A 21,709-nucleotide genomic window follows, 5' to 3' on the forward strand; every position below is an offset into this window, starting at 1 on the left:
CTCCTCAGCTACTCTCCCAGCTACTTCCAGCTACCTCTAGTCCACTTTTCAGTAATTTGGTCCAAAGCTCTCCTCCAGCTAAGTTCAGCTACATGCTAGCTCCTCCAGCTAAGTTTAAGCTCCTTATGTGATGAAATGAGCTGCCATAATGTTCATGAGCTAGTGTGAGCTGTTGTGCTTGTCCTTTTAGCTAGCCAAGCTACCATAATATGCCTTGTTTTGTGTTTCACCTATAGGAATCACCAAACAAATAAAATAAGCAATGTGTGAGCTCATTTAAGGTAAAATGCATGCTGCCGTGAGGTGTTTGAGTGATATGAGCTATGAATGCATGTCATGAGCTAAGTACATAATGATATAACATATGTAAGCTAATGTATAAGACCTAGGAGCTAGAATGAATGCACGTGAGCTAACAAATGAATGATTAAGCATTCTGCCATTTCACGAATGAATTGAATCATGCTTAAATGAATGCAAGACTAATATAACATACTTAACACACTTGAAATAACATTGTGCATCAATTATAAAGATGTGAATGCATGAATATCATATAATATGGTATTCATAAATGATAAATGGAAACATGTAATAATAATATCCTAAGAAATGATATGTAATCATAACATATATTTGAATAATATTAAAAGCATGATCAAATAAGCATAGGATAATAATATGATAATTTAAACAAACATGTGAATGCATGCTTATGATAGAATAGAATGTATAAATGATATAGTATAAGATAGGGTAATGAAGAACTTCCTTAGAAACAACTTTGAAGAACATCCATGGTGTGTTCAAGTCATGGAGAAAGTTGGAGCTTGTTTGGATTGTATCAAAACCTATGCTAGCCTATAAATAGGCTTGGATATTTCATTTGTAAAAAAAACTTTTTGATAATTAAAATCCTTTTGTGAGATTATTCTCTCTTCAAGTTCATTTTAGAACTATATCGATTAAGCAAGCCTTTCTAAATCTTGTGGCATCATTTATTCACCTTGATACTTCTGGTTCCTAGTTTTTATAACTAGCGGGTCAAAGTCCTTACTACCATCCCTTATAAAACTTATAAGAAACGGGTCTTTTCTCTCTTATAGCAATGGTTCCTTCTTAGTTTTTGATGTAAGGCTAACCAGGCTTCTTCAACAATGGAGAAGATGACAACCTTGTTATTTCCCGATCTAGGAGAGACACCAAATGCTACACCTTGAATTGAAAAGTAATATGCACAAAGAAGAATGATTGGTTAAGTAAATGAGTAATTAAGAAAGGAAATGGAAAGAATTGAAATGGATAGAATAGTTATCAAAGAAGGGCTGCGGAAGTGTTGTAGAATGATCCTTCAAGTGATAATGGATTAGGTCTCCAATGGTGGTAAATGGACGAATGCCTTGTTGATGATGAAGGATGATTATATGGGTATGAAGGGATATGGATAATGGTAATGGAAATAGTAATGGAGTTGGCGTGAAAGTGATGATGGAAGGTGGTAATGAATAGATAGTATCTTATAAGACTAAGAAGGAACCAATGCTATAAAGGAGCAAAGACCCGTTTCTTATAAGTCGTTATAAGGGATGGTATTAAGGACTTTGACCCTCTATCTATAGGGGATAGGAACCAGAAGTATCAAGGTGAAGGAATGACGCCACAAGCTTTAGAAATGCTTGCTTAATCGATATAGTTCTAAAAAGAACTTGAAGAGAGAATAATCTCACAAAGGATTTTTAATTGATCGAAGGGTTCTATTACAAATGAAATGCAATAGCCTATTTATAGTTTTCAAAGAGTTTAGGCCGAATAGATACTTGATGGTTCGGCCAAGGTTGAAACCCCTTTGAAAATACATGATTTTTTTTTATGAAAATACATGATTTAAATGAAGATACATGCTCTTGGCCGAATGGTTATGTGTTGGTTCGGCCCTAAGGTTGATTTGAATGCATTTGGAAGTTATTTGGGCACCAAAATGAAGAGGAAAGAGTCTTTGGCCGAATAGGAAGCATCCCTTGGTGTTTTGGCACCAATTTGATGTCACATGGAGTGCACATGCTTGAATGATGCACATGGCAGCCTACTTGAACGCTCATGGGTCTTCTTTCAAGGCTTTGGTGATGTTACAACCATAGGATGGTGTCTTGAAGTCCATGGAATGAATATGGCAGCAACTAGGCGTGACTTGGCTTCCAACATGCATTTAGGTGTCATGGCCTTCAATGGGCAGCAACTTGTCATGAAAGGTCACATTATGTGGAAGGTAACCTTTCATCATTTGAGCTACTTTACAAGTGTTTGAGCTGAAGATGAGCTGGCCATAGATACAATACATGACAATGAGTCTTAGGTCAGCTCCTTGTGAAAGGGCACTTCTTGGATTGGCAACTCTTCGCGAAAAGGTACGAATTCACAAAATTCGACCTAGACCATATTTGTAGTGCTATGTGTGGTGAAGATGATGGTGCAACTCTTCAGCTGAAAAGAAGTCTCCAGCTAGCTCAAAAGACCAGCTCAAGTGAGCTATGAGCTCGGAGGTCAGCTGACAACTTTTCATCATTTGTTCTTCATGATCTCCCGAGTCATCTTATGGAAGTTTTCCTAGCTCATTGACTCCCATGCTAGCTTTAAATCAGCTCCCAACATGTGGCCGAACATGTACCTACAAAAGAAAGCTTTATAAGCTAAGTAATATAATGTATAAATATGTGGTTCATAGATTATATTATATGTCAACATAAAACATATTATATAATCTATTGTTTGGGGTTACATTCTTAAATGATTCAAAGGTTTTAATGCATTTGGTAGTAAGAGCTTCCCTGAATAGTTTGGCTCTTGATCGAGTTATTGGTCCTTGTGGCATTACTTCCAAATCCCTTGAAGATGGTGTTAGTGTGCTCACATCATCCCCCCTTCTTTTATGCGATTTGTCCCCAAATTTTCATAATCCTTGATTAGAGATAGATCTGCTATATTGAAGATGGCACTTACATTGTATTCTCCGGGAAGATCCAACTTGTATGCATTTTCATTAATTTTCTCAATGATTTGAAAGGGACCGTCTCCTCTTGGTAAAAGCTTAGATTTCTTTTTAGCAAGAAACCTTTCTTTTCGCAAATGCACCCATACCCAATCTCCAACTTCCAAATAGAGTGGTTTACGTCCCTTATTGGCTTGTTGCTCATACTGCTTTATTCTTCTCTCAATATTGTGCCGAACTTGTTCATGTAATTTCTTGATGAACTCAGCCTTGTTCTTGCCATCCTTGTTAACCATTTGTTCTTGGGGTAGAGGGAGAAGGTCCAAAGGAGTTATGGGATTGAATCCATACACTACCTCGAATGGTGAAGTTTTTGTGGCTGAATGAACTGACCAATTGTAAGCAAATTCAACATGTGGTAGGCAGTCATCCCAAGTCTTTATGTTTTTCTTAATGATGGCTCTCAACAATGTTGATAGTACTCTATTGACTACCTCCGTTTACCCATTAGTTTGGGGGTGACAGGTTGTTGAAAACAACAATTTAGTTCCAAGTTTGTTCCATAATGTCCTCCAGAAATGGCTAAGGAACTTAACATCTCGATTCAGAAACAATGGTCCTTGGTATGCCGTGTAATCTCACAACTTCTTTTAAGAATAGATTAGCCACATGGGTTGCATCATCAATTTTGTGACATGGTATAAAATGGGCCATTTTGGAGAACCGATCAACCACAACAAATATAGAATCTCGCCCATTTCTTGTTTTTGGCAGACCCATCACAAAATCCATGGAAATATCAACCCATGGTGCTATAGGAATGGGAAGAGGTGTGTAAAGTCCATGAGGCATGACCTTTGACTTAGCCTTTTTGCAAACGATGCATCTATCACAAACTCGTTCAACATCCCTTTTCATCTTAGGCCAATAGAGACGCTCTTTCAAGATTTCCAATGTCTTACCGATTCCAAAATGCTCCATGAGTCCTCCTTCATGTGCTTCTCGTACCAATACTTCTCGAAAGGAACCTTGTGGAATACACAGCCTTTCTTCCTTGAATAGGTACCCATCATGTCTATAAAATTTCTCCACTGCACCTTTTTCACAAGACTTGTATTTCTCTCCAAAATCATGGTCATTAGCATAACAATCTTTAAGGAAAGAAAAACCAAGTAATTTAGAGTTCAAGGTGTTAAGAAGAACATACCTTCACGAAAGGGCATCTGCAACAACATTCTCTTTTCCTTTCTTGTAATGAATGACGTATGGAAAGGATTCAAGAAATTCTACCCACTTGGCATGTCGTTTGTTGAGTTTGTGATAGCCTTTAATATGCTTCAATGCTTCATGATCAATATGGATGACAAACTCCTTGGGCCATAGATAGTGTTGCCACGTTTCTAAAGCCGTTATAAGAGAATACATCTCTTTGTCATAAATGGGGTAGTTTAGTGAAGCACCACTTAACTTTTCACTAATGTATGCAACTGGTCATCCTTCTTGAGTCAAAACGGCACCTATACCAATTCCAGAAGCATTACATTCTATTTCAAAAGTTTTATCAAAATTAGGAAGTACCAGAAGTGGTGCTTTAGTCAAGCTCCTTGATGGTCGTGAATGCTTCTTCTTGTTCTTTGCCCCATTCAAAGGTGGAATTCTTTTTAATTACCCCAGTTAAGGGAGAGGCAATAGAACTAAAGTTAGGCACAAATCTCTGGTAAAAGCTTGCAAGTCCATGGAAACTTCTGACTTGGCTTATTGATGTAGGTCTCGGCCAGTCTTGAATTGCTTTGATCTTTTCCGGATCTACTTCAAGTCCCTGTGAACTTACAATAAATCCTAAGAATATAAGCTTGTTAGTGCAAAAAAAAACATTTTTGAAGGTTGGCATAAAGTTTCTCTTTTTGGAGAGTTTCAAGTACTGACCTCAAATATTACACATGATCATCCAAAGTATGGCTATAAATCAAAATATCATCAAAATATACCACACAAAACTTACCAATAAAAGCCCGGAGTACATGGTTCATCAACCTCATGAAAGTACTAGGTGCATTGGTTAGTCCAAAGGGCATAACCAACCATTTGTACAATCCTTGTTTTGTTTTGAAAGCAGTTTTACATTCATCTCCTTCTCGCATCCTAATCTGATGATATCCACTTTTAAGATCAATTTTGGAGAATATGGTGGCACCACTTAGTTCATCCAGCATATCGTCTAGCCTTGGAATTGGGTGTCGGTATTTGATAGTGATCTGATTAACTGCTCGGCAATCTGCACACATTCTCCATGAACCATCCTTATTTGGTACAAGCAAAACGGGAACAGCGCATGGACTTAGGCTTTCTCGAATATACCCCTTTTCCATTAACTCACCAACCTGTTTTTGAAGTTCCTTTGTTTCCTTCGGATTACTTCTATAGGCTGGTTTGTTTGCGATGGTTGCGCCGGGAATGAAATCGATTTGATGTTCAATTCCTCGAAGGGGTGGAAGTCCTCTTGGTATATCTTCTGGGAACATGGCTTCGAATTCCTGTAAAAGAGAAACAACATAATAAGGCAAACCTTCTTGGAGATTAGTTAAAAATAGACTTTCCTTGTACATTAGTACAATTAAAGCCTTATGTGACAACAAGTGTTTCCGAATCTCCTTTCTTCTAGCATAGATGTTCAATGCTTTAGTTGTCTCTTTTTCATTGTTTTTGAATGAATCCATGCTTTTCTTCAAATGAATCTGATCTTCATTCACTTGACTAGGAGATAGTGGCGTCAAAGTGAATTTTTTATCATTATGAATGATAGTATATCTGTTGGTAAAACCATCATGGATTGCTCTTCGGTCGAATTGCCATGGTCTTCCCAAAAGTATATGTCCAGCATCCATTGGTACAACATCACATAGAACTTCATCTTGATATTTACCAATTGAAAATGGAATGACAACTTGCTTTGTGATTCTTACTTCTCCTCCGTCATTTAACCATTGAACTTTATATGGATTTGGATGCTTGGAAGTCTTCAGGCCAAGTTTTTCCACCATAAGAGTGCTTGCAACATTCGTACAACTTCCTCCATCGATGATCATAAAACAAACTTTATTGTTTACATGACAACGAGTATGGAAGATGTTTTCTCTTTGATCATCTTCTATGATTTGAGTGCTCAAAGCCTTTTTAATGACAAAAGCTTGTCTTGAAACTGAATGGAAATCAAACAATTCTTGTGACATGGTTAGTAAAATGAATTGAAAACCTTAGCAGCACACTCACAAAACCTCACTTGATCACTCCAAGAAAATTCAGATTGCACTCCACTCACTCTCGTGTTTGCACTCGGGGATATGTTCCTTGGCTTTTTCTTGATCCCCCTTCTGATCTCACCCTCTCGTTTGCCTTTTACCGCTCAATTCTCTCTTGTGGGTCCTTTTTTAAGAACTAACTCATGATTAAGCAAGTTTCTTTAGTTTGTGCGTCGATTAGAATGGTTAGGAATAGAAAATGGTTATGATAAGGGTAGTATAGAAAAAGGTTTAGAAAAAGATATGGTAATGAAATAAGAAAAGATGAAAGAATAAAGAAATGAAATGATAAAAAAAATGAAGATAACTTACAACTCAAGTTGCAACACTTACTATCTTCCTTCACAAGAAACAACAAGGATACCACCGTCAAGTTTGTTGTTGGGGCAGATTGTAATATGCTTCTCTTTGAGTGTATTTGCAACTTTCTTCACTTTTGATTTTCTTCTTCTTTTTTTTCTTTTGCATTCCAATTTTGTTGTAGGAGTCTTTTTCTTTTTTTTTTCTTTCTTGTTGCTTTTTTTTGTTGTAGCACTTTGAATATCAATCCACCAAAGCTCTGATTACCGCTTGATGTAAGGCTAATCTGGCTTCTTCAATAATGGAGAAGATGGCAACCTTGTTATTTCCCGATCTAGGAGAGACACCAAATGCTACACCTTGAATTGAAAAGTAATATGCACAAAGAAGAATGATTGGTTAATTAAATGAGTAATTAAGAAAGGAAATGGAAAGAATTGAAATGGATAGAATAGTTATCAAAGAAGGGCTGCGGAAGTGTTGTAGAATGATCCTTCAAGTGATAATGGATTCGGTCTCCAATGGTGGTAAATGGACGAATGCCTTGTTGATGATGAAGGATGATTATATGGGTGTGAAGGGATATGGATAATGGTGATGGAAATAGTAATGGAGTTGGCGTGAAAGTGATGATGGAAGATGGTAATGAATAGATAGTATCTTATAAGACTAAGAAGGAACCAATGCTATAAAGGAGCAAAGACCCATTTCTTATAAGTCGTTATAAGGGATGGTATTAAGGACTTTGACCCTCTATCTATAGGGGATAGGAACCAGAAGTATCAAGGTGAAGGAATGACGCCACAAGCTTTAGAAATGCTTGCTTAATCGATATAGTTCTAAAAAGAACTTGAAGAGAGAATAATCTCACAAAGGATTTTTAATTGATCAAAGGGTTCTGTTACAAATGAAATGCAATAGCCTATTTATAGTTTTCAAAGGGTTTAGGCCAAATAGATACTTGATGGTTCGGCCAAGGTTGAAACCCCTTTGAAAATACATGATTTTTTTGATAAAAATACATGATTTAAATGAAGATACATGCTCTTGGCCGAATGGTTATGTGTTGGTTCGGCCCTAAGGTTGATTTGAATGTATTTGGAAGTTATTTGGGCGCCAAAATGAAGAGGAAAGAGTCTTTGGCCGAATAGGAAGCATCCCTTGGTGTTTTGGCGCCAATTTGATGTCACATGGAGTGCACATGCTTGAATGATGCACATGGCAGCCTACTTGAACGCACATGGGTCTTCTTGCAAGGCTTTGGTGATGTTACAACCATAGGATGGTGTCTTGAAGTCCATGGAATGAATATGGCAGCAACTAGGCGTGACTTGGCTTCTAACATGCATCTAGGTGTCATGGCCTTCAATGGGCAGCAACTTGTCATGAAAGGTCACATTATGTGGAAGGTAACCTTTCATCATTTGAGCTACTTTACAAGTGTTTGAGCTGAAGATGATCTGGCCATAGATACAATACATGACAATGAGTCTTAGGTCAGCTCCTTGTGAAAGGGCACTTCTCGGATTGGCAACTCTTCGCGAAAAGGTACGAATTCACAAAATTCGACCTAGACCATATTTGTAGTGCTCTATCTGGTGAAGATGATGGTGTAACTCTTCAGCTGAAAAGAAGTCTCTAGCTAGCTCAAAAGTCCAGCTCAAGTGAGCTATGAGCTCGGAGGTCAGCTGACAACTTTTCATCATTTGTTCTTCATGATCTCCCGAGTCATCTTATGGATGTTTTCCTAGCTCATTGACTCCCATGCTAGCTTTAAATCAGCTCCCAACATGTGGCCGAACATGTACCTACAAAAGAAAACTTTTATAAGCTAAGTAATATAATCTATAAATATGTGGTTCAAAGATTATATTATATGTCAACATAAAACATATTATAAAATCTATTGTTTGGGGTTGCATTCTTAAATGATTCAAAGGTTTTAATGCATTTCATAGTAAGAGCTTCCCTGAATAGTTTGGTTCTTGATCGAGTTATTGGTCCTTGTGGCATTACTTCCAAATCCTTTGAAGATGGTGTTGGTGTGCTCATATCAGTTTTTATAAGATACAATCTGTCCATCACCATTATCACGCCTATATCATCATTATATTCCATCACCATATCACGCCTATATTATCACCAACTTCTAAATTTCCATTTCTTCATCTTTGAAATTATCCTTCATCCTCAACAAGGCATTCATCCATCACCACCATTGGAGGCCGAATCCATCATCACTTGAAGGATCATTCTACAACACTTCCGTAGCCCTTCTTTAATAACTATTCTATCCATTTCCTTTCTTAATTACTCATTTACTTTACCAATCATTCTTCTTTGTGCAGATTACTTTTCAATTCAAGGTGTAGCATTTGGTGTCTCTCCTAGATTGGGAAATAACAAGGTTGCCATCTTCTCCATTATTGAAGAAGCCTAGTTAGCCTTACATCAAGCGGTAATCAGAGCTTTGGTGGATTGACATTCAAAGTCCTACAACAAAAAAAACAACAAGAAAGAAGAAAAAAAAACAAAAAGGAAAGAAAAAGACTCCTACAACAAAATTAGAGTGCAAAAGAAAGAAAACAAGAAGAAAATCAAAAGTGAAGAAAGTTGCAAATACACTCAAAGAGAAGCATATTACAATCTGCCCCAACAACAAACTTGACGGTGGTATCCTTGTTGTTTCTTGTGAAGGAAGATAGTAAGTGTTTCAACTTGAGTTGTAAGTTATCTTCATTTTTTTTATCATTTCATTTCTTTATTCTTTCATCTTTTCTTATTTCATTACCATATCTTTTTCTAAACCTTTTTCTATACTACCCTTATCATAACCATTTTCTATTCTTAACCATTCTAAACCGACGCACAAACTAAAGAAACTTGCTCAATCTTGAGTTAGTTCTTAAAAAGGACCCACAAGAGAGAATCGAGCGGTAAAATGCAAACGAGAGGGTGAGATCAGAAGGGGGATCAGAAAAAGCCAAGGAACAAATCCCCGAGTTCAAACACAAGAGTGAGTGGAGTGCAATCTGAATTTTCTTGGAGTGATCAAGTGAGGATTTGTGAGTGTGCTGGTAAGGTTTTCAATTCATTTTATTTGCACTAACCATGTCTGAAAGCCCCAGAGAAAATGCAGGAACACCAAACTTACAAATGCAGGCACTCATTGGCGAAATGATGAGAATGTTTCGAGAAGAGTTCAATGCTCTTCATGAAAAGATAGATCAACGCCAGGATCTACCACCATGCCGTAATAATAGAGTTCCTAGAAGACAACAACCACCACCCCCTCCAGAAGAAGAAGTTCAAGAAAATTTTGACGAGGGAGAACAAGTAGCATTTCAAGTCCCTAGACGTGCCATTGTTGATGATATTCTAAGTAATATCAAGATCAAAATTCCTCAATTTCAAGGCAAAACTGATCCTGAAGCTTATCTCGAATGGGAAAACAAAGTGGAACATGTTATTAGTTGCCACAACTATTCCGAAATGAAGAAAGTGAGATTGGTAGCCATGGAGTTCATAGACTATGCTTTAATATGGTGGGATCAACTTACTTTGAACCGAAGGAGGAATGGAGAACGACCGGTCTCAACTTGGCTTGAAATGAAAGGAATTATGCAGAAACGATTCATTCTTGTTCACTATCATCGTGACTTGTTTCAAAAGTTACAGAATCTGAAACAAGGCCATAGGAGTGTGGAGGACTATTATAAAGAGATGGAAGTGGCAATGATCCGAGTCAACATTGAGGAGGATCGTGAAGCAACTATGGTGAGATTCCTTACCGGACTTAATCCTGAAATTGCCAATACCTTGGAATTGTATCATTATATCGAAATGGATGAGATGGTGCAAATGGCAATGAAAATTGAAAAGCAACTAAAGAGGAGACACACAACTCGCAATATTGCACCTACATCATCCAAATGGAGTCCAAACAAAATCAAAAAGCTAACTCCTCCTCTTGTCAAAGAACAAGCTGAATCTTCAAAGAATCAGCAAGCAAACAAAGACTTCAACCGAGGAAAGCAAACTACTGAACTTTCAAGAGACATTAGATGCTTTAAATGTCTTGGGAGGGGCCACGTATCTACACAATTCCCTAACCGGAACACTATGCTTTTACTTGGAAATGGCGAAATAGAATCTGAATCAGAGGAAGAACAAGAGGCACCTGTTGAAGTCAATGAAGAAATCACTCTTGCAGATCCCGTTGAACAAGGAGAAGCTTTGGTAATTAGAAGAAGTTTGAATCTTCAAGTTGCAGAATACAATGCACAGCGAGAAAACATATTCCATACCCAATGCCATGTGAATGAGAAGGTATGCTTTGTTATTATAGATGGTGGAAGTTGTACTAATGTGGCCAGTACAATATTGGTGGAAAAACTTGGTTTGAAAACAATGAAGCACCCGAATCCATATAAGTTGTAGTGGCTCAATGAACAAGGAGAACTCAACGTTAGCAAACAGGTGATAATTCCTTTTTCCATTGGCAAATACAAAGATGAGGTTATGTGTGATGTTGTCCCTATGCACGCTAGCCATCTACTTCTTGGGAGGCCATAGAAATACGACAAAATAACTATTCATGATTGTTTTACCAATCAATACTCGTTCAACCATAAAGGGAAGAAGACTATCCTTACTCCTTTAATGCCTAAACAAGTCCAGAATGATCAAGCCAAAATGAAGCAAAGTGTTGAGGCTATAAGGAAAGGAAAGGCAATAACCATGGAGGAAATTGATCCAAGAACAAGTGCTTATTCCTCAAAGTGATTGTTTCGAGAATGCCTATTGACAAAATGCAAGGTTAAAGATGATTATTCTAACTTTGAAAATGTAGATTGTTTCTTTGACTTGCAGGTTGTATCAAGAGACGCCATTTGCCAAAAGGAATGTTTAGGAGAAGTGACCTTTGGGAATACAAAAGATATGTCCATTGAGCAGTAAAAGAACACCATTTTTCATTCAAAGGACATGTCTTTAGAAGAACCAATGGACATGACTTATGAGGATTCCATGATCATGCCTATTGGAGCATTAAGAGACACCACTTTTGGAATATCAAGAGACCTAAACATTCAAAGCAAAATTTCATGGACATATCTCATTCAAGAGAATCCCAATTTCTGACGAAACAACAACTATGGAATGGAGGAACGTAGAAAAGAAACCACCCTTCGATTTGAGGAAAAATCGCTTTAAAAAAGAGGGGATGATGTGATCCGATTCAACGTCAAAAATGGACTTGCATCTCCAACCTTTCACAATAATCAAAGGGGGATTTTCTTCAACTTAATCTTTCTTTATACCATAGTTATGACAATAGCTTACATACATTATATTTATAGTTATGATGATCATATTATGAATGCATGAAGTTATTGTTATGAACCACATATTTATATATTTATATTTTATATTACTTAGCTTATAAAAGCTTTCTTTTGTAGGTACATGTTCGGCCACATGTTGGGAGCTGATTTAAAGCTAGCATGGGAGTCAATGAGCTAGGAAAACTTCCATAAGATGACTCAGGAGATCATGAAGAACAAATGATGAAAAGTTATCAGCTGACCTCCGAGCTCATAGCTCACTTGAGCTGGACTTTTGAGCTAGCTAGAGACTTCTTTTCAGCTGGAGAGTTGCACCATCATCTTCACCACACAGAGCACTACAAATATGGTCTAGGTCGAATTTTGTGAATTCGTACCTTTTCGCGAAGAGTTGCCAATCCGAGAAGTGCCATTTCACAAGGAGCTGTCCTAAGACTCATTGTCATGTATTGCATCTATGGCCAGCTCATCTTCAGCTAAACACATTAGAAGTAGCTCAAATGATGAAAGGTTGCCTTCCACAAATGTGACCTTTCATAAATAGTTGCTGGCCCATTGACGCCATGTCATCTAGAAGCAAGTTGGATGCAAAGTCACACCTAAGTTGATGCTCAACTTCACGCCAAGTAGGAGACACACCATAAGACCCCAAGCCACCCATGTGAGTGCCTCATGACCAGCCCACACATGTACCATGCGTGTGGATGAAATGGGTGTAAAAATGAAGAGGGTTATCTCTATTCGGCCTAAGAATCCTTTTGATTCAAAATTGGCGCCAAGATGAAGAGCAAGGAGACCATTCGGCCAAGGACATCTTCATTCATTAAAACATCATGTATTTCTATTTAATAGTCATGTATTTAGCCGAATGGACACCTATTTATTCGACCAAACCTATGCTAGCCTATAAATAGGCTTGGATAATTCATTTGTAAAAATCCTTTTTGATAATTAAAATCCTTTTGTGAGATTATTCTCTCTTCAAGTTATTTTTAGAACTATATCGATTAAGCAAACCTTTCTAAAGCTTGTGGCGTCATTCCTTCACCTTGATACTTCTAGTTCCTAGTTTTTATAACTAGCAGTTCAAAGTCCTTACTACCATCATTTATAAAACTTATAAGAAACGAGTCTTTGCTCTCTTATAGCATTGGTTCCTTCTTAGTTTTTATAAGATACAATCTGTCCATCACCATTATCACGCCTATATCATCACTATATTCCATCACTATATCACGCCTATATTATCACCAACTTCTAAATTTCCATTTCTTCATCTTTGAAATTATCCTTCATCCTCAACAAGCCATTCGTCCATCACCACTATTGGAGGCCGAATTCATCATCACCTGAAAGATCATTCTACAAAACTTCCGCAACCCTTCTTTAATAACTATTCTATCCATTTCAATTCTTTCCATTTCCTTTCTTAATTACTCATTTACTTAACCAATCATTCTACTTTGTGCAGATTACTTTTCAATTCAAGGTGTAGCATTTGGTGTCTCTCCTAGATCGGGAAATAACAAGGTTGTCCTCTTCTCCATTATTGAAGAAGCCTGGTTAGCCTTACATCATGATTATTGGCCGAATAGGGAGAGGGCTCTTCATCTTGGCGCCTAAATAATACCACATGCAAGGCAGATGGGGGCTGGTCATATGGCACGCACATGGGTGTTCTGGGGAACCTTGTGGTGCAGCCTTGTGCATGGAATGATGGCTGGTCATGTGCTCCATCTTGGGCGTGCATGTGTCTCCTTCCAAGCTAGCTTGAGTGTGGAGCTAGCTAGCAAGCATGGGTTGTTTGTGAACAAGCTTCCTAGTCGAGTCCTTGTGAGCTCCATAACAGCATATTCAGCTACATTCAGCTACCATTGATATCATTTTTGACAACTCAGCTCCAAATAGTCCAACTAGTTGAGTTTAGCTAGCCTAAATTTAGCTCCTCTAGCTGAATTGAGCTTTCCTTAGTGTTCCACAAGCTGCCATGTTCCTTGTGAGCTGAATTTGATGTCCAAATAATCCACCAAGCTACCCCAATGTGTGCCATGATCTAATGTACCTACATGTGTAAGGAAACAAGGTAAGTCCATGGCATTGAGCTAATATGAGCTAAATACCTTGATGACATGCATGAATATGGTAATGTGAGCTATGATTGAAGGTCATGAGCTAAATATATCATCTTATAATATGTATGAACTAATGCATAAAGCCTAAGTGCTAAAATGAATGCATAGGAGCTGATAAAATGAATGATAATTATGCTTCCTTGATGTATATGTGATAATCATGCTTAAATGAATGCAAGACTAATATAGCATACTTAAGATGCTTGAAATAACATTGTGGATATATGTTGTATGCATGAATATCATTTAACATGGTATTCATAATAAATGATAAATGGAAACATGTAATAATAATATCCTAAGAAATGATATGTAATCATAGCATATATTTGAATGATATGAAGGACATGATCAACTAGGCATAAGATGGAATTATTATGATAATTTATACTAACATGTGAATGCATGCTTATGATAGAATAGAATGTATGAATGATATAATATAAGATAGGGTAAGGAAAAACTCCCTTAGAAATAGCTTTGAATAACATCCATGGTGTGATAAAGTCATGGAGAAAATTGGAGCTAGTTTGGATCGTATCATCCTCCCCTTCTTTTAGGCGATTTGTCCTCAAATCGAAGTAGTTTCTCATTGAAGACTTTCTTGATGTTGGAAGGATTTAATCTTTATGGTTTCCTCCAATATATGATTCACACGAAATGTTCAACCTCTTGGCTTCAAATCGGGTAACTTCACGTCCTTTATTGGGAGGACACAATGTTTGGAAACTGCCACATGTCCTTTGATTCAAAAATTGTGTCTTGTACTCCAAAGGTTGTATCCTTTCAAAATATTGTATCTTTTCACTCTTACTCCTTGAATCATCATGATGGTTAGTGAAGAAATTTGACTTTTGATATCCTTCAAGCAAGTGGATAAAGTCAACAACTTTAAGTTTTGTGTTCTTCCAGATGATGGCCTTTAAAAAGGTGGACAATGCTTGCTTCACACCATCGTAGTGGCTAAATTTGATGTACCAATCAAACTCAAATTGACAAATGACCTTGTCATCATAGATTTATTGGATAACACCAGTTATACTAATCAAATTGTTGCAAAATGAATCAAAGTTATAAAATGAAAAACTAATCACAAAATAAATATAATTAGCAAACCAGGGTGGATGTTTAATGGGAATTGGTTGCTTGATGATGGAAAACTCCATTGGTTTATGAAATCTCTTCAATAGTTGTAATGTACATGGAGCCTCAATGATCACAACTTGTGGCACTTCAAGTGGCATAACTGTTGGAATGTCAAAGGACATGTCTTGTAGATTACCAAAGGTCACAACTATTGGTTCTTCAAAAGACATGTTTCTTGAATTTTCTACTCAAAAAGATATGTCTCTTTGAATATCCTGCAAAGAAAAAGAAATATTAGAAGAAGATTTGTTAGGTAAAATTTGTCCTCCACTTTGCTTTTATTCTCTACACTTATCCTTTTCAGATTTTTCAACCCCAACAGTATTATTTCCAATTGTTCTTGTCTCCTTAAAATGTTCTTCTTCAAAGTTTCTTTTAATGGCCTTCGTTTTCTCCCATTATTCTATGCGTGACTTAAGGGTCATTTGGCATTCATGGACTTGGCTTGGAAGCATCGGTGCTAATATGATTTTACTCCCTTGGTGTTGGAATGAATACTTATTGGAAAATCCATCGTGAGTAGCCTTCTTGTCAAATTGCCAAGGACTTACTAATATAATGTGACTTGCACTCATGGGCACCACGTCATAAAGGACTTCATCATTGTATCTCCCAATTGAGAAAGGTACAACAACTTGTTTGGTTACCTTGGCTTCACCTACATCGTTGAGCCACTGAAGTTTGTAAGGATGAGGATGCTTGGAAGTCTTGATACCCAACTTTTCCACCATGTGAGTACTTGCTACGTTTTTACAACTTCCTCCATCAATGATCACCACACAAACTTTATCCCCAACGTGACATTTTGTATGGAAGATATTCTCTCTTTGTTCATCTTCTTGACTTTGAATGTTCAAAGTCCTTTTGACTACAAGGATGTTGGATGGAAGAGACATGTTAGCAAATAAGAAAAAATGAAATGCACATAGGACCTTACCAGAATATACTCTCACAAAGCTTCACGAGTCACTCCAAGGAAACTTGAATGTGACTCAATCCGCTCGTGTTTGCTCTCTAGGACTTATGGATTTTACTTGCCCTCTTATGATCTCACATGTGCTCCAGCCTTTTTCCTCTCGATTCTCTTATCCCAAGTTCTAGAGAACTTTACTCAAACCGTATCAAGTAAATTTTTACTTGTTTGGCGTCGACTACAAAAGGGGTAGTAGGAATGAAAAACAAATATAATGAAATGGTGGCTTAGAAAATAGAAAGAAGAGAACAAAAAGGGTTACTTACACAAGTCACTTCACAACCTTCTATCACCACAATCAATTTAAAAGGCTTACTTGAATGGCTTGGTGATGAGAATTGTTGATGAGTGCTTCAACTTTCTTTCTTTTCTTTGTTTTTTTCTTCTTTTTGAGTGTTGGAACTTTCTTTCTTTTGGAGTGCTTAAATTAATTTTCTTATTTTTCTTGATTTCTTTGACTTTGCACTTCACTTGCACTTCTTTTTGTATTTTTGTTTTTGTTGTTGTTACACGTTGCTTTCTTCCACCAAAGCTCTGATTACCGCTTCATGTAAGGAACTTGTACCTTATCAATTGATTATGGATCTAGGAAGGAAGAAAAACAACCTACACAAGTGAATGGCTCAAAAGAGATGGTTAAGCGTGGTAGACGTATGGGTGAATAGTTGGGCTGTTTAAATGAGAGATGGAAGCGGAAGATGATTGATATGGCTATGGGTTATGGCTGATGAAACAAAGGGATGGTTGTTAGGATAGTATCTTAAAGAAGACTCAAATAATAACCAATACCTTGCCCATCTCTTCTCATATAATCGGCAAGCAATGAACTAACGATAGGGGGTAACTTTTTATCATCAACCATTCTAAAAAAAAAAAGAGAGAGCTTTTTGTAAGTGTGATATTCGGGTCGGGTTTTTTTTCAAAAAAAATTCAGGATCAGGTCGATATTTTTTTAAATTTCGGGTTCAGGTCGGGTTGGGTTTTTTTAAGTGTGATATTCGGGTCGGTTCCCAGACTTTATATTGCTTCTTTAAGGGGTGGTATTATGTACTTTGACCCACTAGTTACAAGAACTAGGAACCAGAAGTATCAAGGTGAAAAGGGGGTTGACGCCACAAGTATTAAAATACTTGATAAGTTGATAAAAATCACCAGGACTTAAGGAAGAGAATAATCTCACTTATATTAATAAAAAAGGTCTGAGTACAAATGATATATGCTTTTCTATTTATAGGAAATGGAGAGGCATGGCCGAATAGTTACAAGGGGATTCAACCAGCCTTGTTCCTTCTTATAGAGTCATAATTAATTACAAAATCGAGATGATGGTTCAGTTTAAATGGAGTGTGATAACCCTTAGCCGAATAGCTCTTGTGTCCCTTCATGTTGGCGCCAATTTGGATGAGAGATGATTCTTGGCCGAATAGGGAGAGGGCTCTTCATCTTGGCACCTAAATGAGACCACATGCAAGGCAGATGGGGGCTGGTGATATGGCATTCACATGGGTGTTCTAGGGAACCTTGTGGTGCAGCGTGCATGGAATGATGGCTGGTCATGTGCTCCATCTTGGGCGTGCATGTGTCTCCTTCCAAGCTAGCTTGAGTGTAGAGCTAGCTACCAAGCATGGGCTGTTTGTGAACAAGCTTCCTAGTCGAGTCCTTATAAGCTCCATAACAGCATATTCAGCTACATTCAGCTACCATTGATATCAATTTTGACAACTCAGCTCCAAATAGTCCAACTAGCTGAGTTTAGCTAGCCTAAATTTAGTTCCTCCAGCTGAATTGAGCTTTCCTTAGTGTTCCATGAGATGCCATGTCCATCACCATTATCACGCCTATATCATCACCATATTCCATTACCATATCACGCCTATATTATCCCCAACTTATAAATTTCCATTTCTTCATATTTGAATTATCCTTCATCCTCAACAAGGCATTCGTCTATCACCACCATTGGAGGCCGAATCCATCATCACTTGAAGGATCATTCTACAACACTTCCGCAGCCCTTCTTGATAACATTCCTTTCCATTTCTATTCTTTCCAATTCCATTCACTTTTAATTTCTTAATTATCATATTAATTAAACAATTCTTCTTCATTGTACAGATTACTTTCAATCCAAGGTGTAGCATTTGGTGTCTCTCCTAGATCGGGAAACAACAAGGTTGCCAACTTCTCCATTATTGGAGAAGCCTGTTTAGCCTTAAATCAAGCGGTAATCAGAGCTTTGGTGGATTGACAATCAAGTGCTGCAACAAAAGCAACAAAAAGAGAAGAAGAAAGAAGAAAAACAAAAAGAGAAAGAAAAGACTCCTACAACAAATTTTGAGTGCAAAAGAAAGAAAAAAAAAGAAAAAACAGAAATTCAAAGAAAGAAGCAAGTTGCAAAGTACACTATAAAAGAAGACATTACAATCTGCCCAACATCAAACTTGAAGGAGGTATACTTGTTGTTTCTTGTGAAGGAAGATAGTAAGTGTTGCAACTTGAGTTGTAAGTTATCTTCATTTTCTTACTATTTCATTTTTTTTCTTTCATCTTTTTCTTATTTCATTACCTTATCTGTTCTTAACCTTTCTACCCTATCATAACCATTTCTATTCCTAACCATTCTAAACCGACACACAAACTAAAGAGACTTGCTCAATCTTGAGTTAGTTCTTAAAAAGGACCCACAAGAGAGAATCGAGTGGAAAAAGGCATACGAGAGGGTGAGATCAAAAGGGGGATCGAAAAAGCCAAGATTATATCCCCGAGTGCAAACACGAGTATGAGTGGAATCTGAACTTTCTTTAGAGTGACCAAGTGAGGCTTTGTGAGTGCACTGGTAAGGTTTAATTTTTTTTCTACTAACAATGCCTTGTGATCTTCCATCTTTCCAAACATTAGAGGACGAACAACAAAGAACAAATACATTTCACACTCATTGCCATGTAGATGGTAAAGTTTGTCTTGTAGCTATTGACGGAGGAAGTTGTACAAACATTGCAAGCACATACACGGTGAACAAATTGGGGCTTTCAATGATTAAATATTCCAGCCCATATGAATTGCAATGGTTTAATGACGAGGAAGAGTTGATGGTCACTGAACAAGTACTTGTGCCATTCTCAATTGGAAGGTACAAAGACGAGATTCTATGCGACGTGGTGCCTATGAATACGAGTCATTTGCTGTTTGGACGACCATGGCAATTTGTCAAACGGGCTGTCCATGATGGATTCACAAATCGATACTCAATCATCCACAATGAAAGAAAATTCATTTTGACTCCATTATCTCCTAGCCGAGTGAGTGAAGATCAAACTCATTTGAAAATGAGAATTGAAGCAATGAACAAGAAACTTAAAGACAATGCAACTGAAGGAGAACGTTTGGAGGAAGAATCAAATGAAGAAAATCTTTTTGAAGTTGAACAAAAGAGAGCGGATGTAGAAAATGTTGGAGTTGAAAATGAGAAGAATGAATTTGGAGAAAAAGAGGAGAGTGAAGAACAAATTTTATCTAACCTTTCTTCTCCTATCATTCCTTTTGTTTTACAGGACCATTCAAGGGACATATCTTTTCAAGGAGATGAATCAAGAATCATGGCTGTTGGAGGACTAAAAGATGTGACTTTTGGTGATCCACAAAACATGTCTTTTGATATTTCAAAGGAAGTGTCACTTGAAATACCTAGAGTAGCAGCCGTTGACATTCCAAGTACATTGTCAATTATGAAAAGAATTCAGCAACCAACTCCCATTAAACATCCACCCTGGTTTGATATGTCTATTCATTTGTCAATAGTTTTTCATTTACTTATTTTGATTCATTTTGCAGCAATTCAATTCATGTCTGTGGTATTATCTTATCAATTTGTGATGACAAGGATGATTCAAAAGGCACAATTTGTCAAGGGAAAGAGCCAAGAGACGTGAATCATAAAGGCTTAATGGACGTGACCCTTCAAGAGCATAAAATCATGAATTTTCATGATCCAATGGACATGACTTTTGGGATGCAAAGGGACATGATCATTCAAAGCAACATGTCTTCAACAGACATGATTTTTAACCAACCATCAAACACCAACAGGAAGTACAATTTTCCTTTATTTGTATTTAATCGTGTTTTTACTTATGAGAGTTATATTTCTTTTCAGGTCATGTACATTCAAACAACTTATTCAAAGGACATGACTTATGAAAAGAAACATTTCATAAAGATCCCCGTTGCATATACCGGATGGGAGGACACTAAGGAGAAGTCACCTTTCGATTTGAGGACAAATCGCTCAAAAGAAGGGGAGGATGATGTGATCCTGTCTAGCTCCAAATTTCTCCATGATTTGATCACACCATGGAGGTTATTCAAATCTGGTTCTAAGGGAGTTCTACCTTACTTTATCTTATATTTACTTATTTATGCACTATATATTATTATAAGCATACAATTTCATATTAGACTATGCTTAAATTATCATAACATGTGCATTAATTCATTATGTCCTATGGTTTGCATCATTGATTGATATTCATGCATATAATCTATAGTTGTAATAATAATATTCATTCATTATCATATGATGCATGAGTTATTATTATAACCTATAGTTCATATCTTTATAATATGCACATTCTTATTACTTTATAATAATTCATATACTTAGCTTATATTATGCTTTCTTTTGTAGGTGCATGTTCGGCCACATCATGGGAGCTGACTTAAAGCTAGAATTGGAGTCAATAAGCTAGGAAATCTTACATAGGATGACTCAGGAGATCATGAAGAACAAATGGTGAAAAGTTGCTAGCTGACCCCCGAGCTCATAGCTCACTTGAGCTGGACTTTTGAGCTAGCTAGAGACTTCATTTCAGCTGGAGAGTTATACCATCATCTTCACCACACAGAGCACTACAAATATGGTCTAGGTCAATTTTTGTGGATTCGTACCTTTCCGCGAAGAGTTGCCATTCCGAGAAGTGCCTTTTCACAAGGAGCTGTCCTATGACTGGTACACATGTCCTTCATCTATGGCCAGCTCAACTTCAGCTCAAACTCATGGGAAGTAGCTCAAATGATGAAAGGTTGCTTCACACAAATGTGACCTTTCATAATTAGTTGCTGCCCCATTGATGCCATGTCACCTAGACACATGTTTGATGCCAAGTCACGCCTAAGTTGCTGTTCATCTTCACTCCATGGAGGAGTCCACGCCTTAAGCATTCTACACCATCCATGTGAGTGCCACATGACCAGCCACCCATGTGCTTTGCATGTGAATGAAATAGGTGCCAAAATGAAGAGGCTTCTCTCTATTCGGCCTAAACATCATCATGCTTCAAGTTGGCACCAAGATGAAGAGATATGGGAACCATTCGGCCAAAGACATCTCCCCTCATCCAAGCATCATTTATTTTCGTTTTAAGACATGTACTTTACCGAAAAGGCATGTATTTATTCGGCCAAGCCTTTACAAATCTATAAATAGGCTTTGGCATTCATTTGTAAACGAGCCTTTGATGAATTAAAAATCC

General features: G+C 37.3%; 1 pseudogene; it reads right to left on the reverse strand.

Moving 5' to 3' along the window:
* Window positions 1-2,815: 2,815 nt before the first annotated feature.
* LOC120195749 overlaps window positions 2,816-21,709 on the reverse strand; it is a 33,780-nt pseudogene continuing 14,886 nt past the window's right edge.

Source organism: Hibiscus syriacus, unplaced genomic scaffold, assembly GCF_006381635.1.
Source record: "Hibiscus syriacus cultivar Baekdansim isolate YM2019G1 unplaced genomic scaffold, ASM638163v2 tig00117017_pilon, whole genome shotgun sequence".
In the NCBI taxonomy this organism is placed as follows: Eukaryota; Viridiplantae; Streptophyta; class Magnoliopsida; order Malvales; family Malvaceae; genus Hibiscus; species Hibiscus syriacus.